Source organism: Pseudopipra pipra, chromosome 2 (genome assembly GCF_036250125.1).
Source record: "Pseudopipra pipra isolate bDixPip1 chromosome 2, bDixPip1.hap1, whole genome shotgun sequence".
In the NCBI taxonomy this organism is placed as follows: domain Eukaryota; kingdom Metazoa; phylum Chordata; class Aves; order Passeriformes; family Pipridae; genus Pseudopipra; species Pseudopipra pipra.
This window is the reverse complement of record NC_087550.1, coordinates 52,089,398-52,094,028: the sequence shown is the minus strand read 5'-3', so window position 1 is coordinate 52,094,028 and position 4,631 is coordinate 52,089,398. Positions and strand designations below refer to the sequence as shown.

General features: G+C 34.4%; 1 long non-coding RNA gene across 1 annotated transcript; it reads left to right on the top strand.

The window, feature by feature from the left end:
* The first annotated feature begins 310 nt into the window (after window positions 1–310).
* On the top strand, window positions 311–2,755 carry LOC135406819 (uncharacterized). The gene is made up of 2 exons (XR_010426499.1): window positions 311–988; window positions 2,501–2,755. It is a non-coding gene; the product is annotated as an uncharacterized LOC135406819 (long non-coding RNA).
* Window positions 2,756–4,631: the final 1,876 nt, after the last annotated feature.

The following is a 4,631-nucleotide window of genomic DNA, read 5'->3' as shown; positions in this document are numbered from 1 at the left end:
TTTTGCTATTTTTCTTACTTTTCAAAAATTTTTCTCACCTCTATGTTTTCTCCAATGACAAGTTTAGAACCAGAATTACCACCTCTGAAATAAAGCTAATAATATATTTCATTTTATACTGTGTAGAAACTCTCCTCTATCAATAAGTACTAAATTAAAATAAAACGTGACAGATTAGAATTGTGAAACTGTCATAATATACCACATATATAGGCATTACTTTAATTTAATTTATTTAAATATTAATTAAGAGTCTGAATCTTTATATTTTAGCAGGCATATCCCAGTAGATAACATTTTCACTGATAAACTAGCATTAATTGCTTTAAAAAATATTGTTGTCTATGAGGGGTTGCCTTTGTTGCAGTCACTTTATTCTGACTATTTTACTGAAAAACTGAATGATAATTCTATCATGCAACTACTTCTCCCATTTCTTTTCCATCAATATTGAGGATGCTTTTCTTGGCAAACACCCACAAAACATCATCTCCCTGCGTTGTTCAGGTGTTTTCAGATTTGAACTTAGAACATCATTTGATTTCAATATTTCTTCTCATCCTCCCCTTCTAATTCTGTCTATTCACCCTTTCAGGTCATAATAATTCTTTTTTCACTTTCAATTCTCCGGGCTGTCCATTGCTGTACTTATAAAACACCACCTTAGAAAAGTCCTTACATTCATTTCAAGCTGTGCCTATACTGTCAATCTTCTCTTTCCCAGTAATTTGCTTCTCAACTCTACTTTGTGTCAACATCTAATTTATTTTGTTCTCCCTACATGCAATTGCTATTACTCTCTGTGGTCTTTCAGACATGTCACTTGTCTGTTGTCACCCTAAATCTCCCCTTCAACTGAATTCTCAGACTGAAAGGTTCTTTCACAGCTAATATTTCTTCACAGATCTAGAGATAATGAAAGGTACTCAAAGTGCCGTTTATTGTTCAATACGTATTTGACAGAGGAGTTCAGATGCTGCATAACTGGGTGAGTAAGAGCCTATTGTATTGGAAAACTTCATTAGTAAAATCAAATCTTAGAAAGATAATGAATGTAAACATAAGGAAGCTTAGAAAGAAAAAATATATTAATGAGTGTACGTCAAAAAGTCAGATGCTACCTTTGATGATCTGTATGTGGGAATTAATAGAAAGGACAACAAGATGGACAATTTGTTTCTATAAGAATATAATTTACTTGAACATAGACCATGTTAGCTGTTAATGACTTTAGTTATTTATTTTTCTGGGTTTATTAAATAACTACAGTGCACATTCTTTAAAAAAAAATGGTGCGGGAATCAGTAATTTCCCTATGTGTTGGATGGAGCGCCATAAATAATCCTTCAGATAAAAAAACCCTGATACTAACCCACTAGAAATAAGATTCTTTTATCCTGACAGTCTGTTGACATTGCCTGTGCACAGCCTAACACTGAAATATCAAAGTAAATACACTTTTATAGCCTCTAAATATGTTGTTCAATTCAGTTGGAAATTTTGCATTATGGAACCAGTTATTAATTATTTATCATTTTCCAGAATTGCAGATGAATCTACTAAAAGGTCTTTTGCTTTTGCATCTCCTTTGTAACAAACTATGCTATTCAAATGCAAAATAGGCCCTGAGTATGGTGTATTAAATCAGATTAGTTGGTCATAGTCAGGCTTGTAAAGCCTGAAGAAGAAATATTCTTAATGTTAAAAAATATTACCAATCTATATACCTTCTCTATGTGAACAATGTGTAATTTCACTTAAATAAGAATTTCTTTCACAATATTGTGTAAAACTTTAAGGTAATTAGGGCTCATGTCTGCTGGGTTTCTTTTACAATTGAGATATAAATCCTAGTTGTAGCAATATAAATACCAAATGTGTCTAAGGAAAAAAACCATCTAATCATTTTAGTCAAATCTCTTATTAGCAGCACTGACTAAAATAATATAGCCTAACCACAATATAGTGTTGTAAATTATTTCATATATAAGATGTGAACCACTGTCTGCTCAAAAAAATAAAGAAACCATTTTTTTATTTAGTTGGCTCTTATTAAAGTAACTTGTATGAATGTTGGCCTTAATAGTGGTAATGGAGATGCCTTTATCACACTATCCTGACCATTGCATCTATATTCCCCCTCTACTCTGAATTAACACTAGTTCAGTATGTAATTTCTGTTTCACACTTCCACAATTTATTTCTTTGAATAAGTCCACACCAGAGATATTTTGTTCTTACCACAAATATGCAATTTATCTTCACATACACAACAGCTTTTTGTTATTGTATTCTATTTTTCTTGTGGGAAAAAAAACGAGTAACTGAAGAACAAGAAGAGATATCATCAACTTCTGGACATAACAATGAATACTCAACAAATGAAAGGAAGATGATGACATTATCATAAAAGTTGCACCTTCTCAACTCTGAAATTATGATAAATGCCCTATTTTCAGTTTCAGAACAGAGACAACCGTGTTCTGGTTTCTTTTCCTAGCTGCTTTGTGTTGTGCCAATAATGGAATAAAACCCTTCAATCTCGCAGACCTTGGTGCTTTATAATTTACTACTTGGAGAAAAGCCTCACAAGGAACCAGGATATGTTATGGCAACTCTTATTACTTCAGGCACTTAATATCCTCCTGGGAGAAAGAACATGCAAGTGGAATTACGTGATGTTCTGTAACTTCAGTGGGTTGCTACAGTTTCTTACATTTGTAAACAAAAATAAAAGTTGAGAGGACAGCCTAAATTGTGCCAAGAGTCTGGTTTTCCCCAAGAATTGTAAATTTGATGCAAGTTAACGCTGTTAACTAAACTATATGTTTAGTGTAGATCAAAACATGCACTCAAATATCATGTGAGTTAATGAACCATTTACATATCTCACAAACTTACCTGAACTCTGCATGTTTCAGGTATTAGCCTTTGAGAGTTTGTTTTTCACTCTTTTTGTTTTCCACTAAGAGTCACTGTCTTCTAGTTATTTTCATCAATAATGTTTACCACCTACTTGTTCAGAATGTGACTTTAAATAATTACAAACACACACACATACACAGAGAAATATAACACAAAGATATATAGTTGGTATTTTGAGCAATGTTACTACTTTAATATTTTGTCCCTTTACTGTTCTGAAGTTACTAATTAATTAAAAAGTAGAAAAATAGGATAAGTTAAAGCAATTCGATGAAGATACTACCAAAGCAGGAAAAATAAAAAAAAAAAAAAAAATAAAGAACACCCCCCCACTGTTTTAGTTTGTAATAGTATTCAAGATTACATAGTTTTGCTTACCTTAATTTAAAAATTTCTTTGCTGGAATTTTGAATTTTTAAGTAACAAATTTTAAAATTGTAAGTTGCATCTTTTAGTTACATTTTCTGTACTGTAACATACTATATTGTGGGTCCAGGTGCCTAGGCAGTGGCAGTGGGGTCTTCAGGTTCCCCTGTGCGGAGCGCCAGGGCTGCCCTGTTTAGAACACAGCTGGTGCCGCAGGTCACCCAGTGCTGGGCATGGCTGAGCCCCGCAGCCAAAGCAGTAGTGCCTTGGGGTAAACAGGTTTTAGAAAGGGGAAAAGTGCTGAACAGCAGAGAGGAGAATGAGAGACAAAAGTGTGAGAAATAAAACTGCACACACCAAAGCCAGTGAAAGAGGCAGAGAAGGTTCTCCAGGCACTGGAAAAGAGATTCCCCAGCAGTCCGTGGAAAAGATGGAGGTGAGGCAGGCTATTCTCCTGCAGCCCATGGAGGAGACTACGGTAAAGAAAAAGTCTCAGGAGGAAGAGGCAGAGGCAAACTCTTATGTATTGACTGTAATCCTGAAATCTACTTTCGTATGTACTAATTTCAGCATTTTGCAGCATAGTCTGTAAACTGTTCCATTTGTTTCTTTCATCATTCACAGCAGAAGGTAATGATGTCATACTACCCAACCCATATTTATATTTGCTTAATCAGAGTAGTAGCATTGTCTGTATTTCCCCCTCTCGTATCCTGAGAAGCCTGACTGCAAATACGATTTCCCAAAAGACTGTTAGGTAAGATAGTGAAATTAACAGGGGTAACCAGTTTATCTTTCTCTCTCCCTCTGTGACAGGTGCTTTGCCAATTGCTCAGACACATGAACGTGAGAGTCCTGACTAAACACTGAACCGCATGCCCTATTGCAGGTATGTCAGATATACAACTGTCAGAATGAATGTTTTATTCAACTGGAACCAAAGTGCTACCTGTATTCCAAAACTGAACTAAAATCTTTTATCAGAGGTTAATGAAAAAAACCAGAAAGGCCCATAGTGACATAAATATGGAGCAAGAACTAAGTTCATAAATGGCATTGCCCTACTTATTTGCAATAAGTATTGCAATACTGAAAAAGACAACTCCAGCACTGTCAAGTACTAACTTACTTCAGATTCTACCTTTCCCAAAACAATGTAATAATACAGCAAAACAAACACTCAATATTTAGTGTAGACAGAGCATTATATTTGGTACTGGTGTTATTTGCAGTCTATAAAATACTAAATTTAGTTTCTTTGCAGTTTTTTACTTTTAGTGTTCAGTTGGAGACTAAAGTATGGGCTTTTCTGTGAACATAACATAGCTTCTTGATATTTC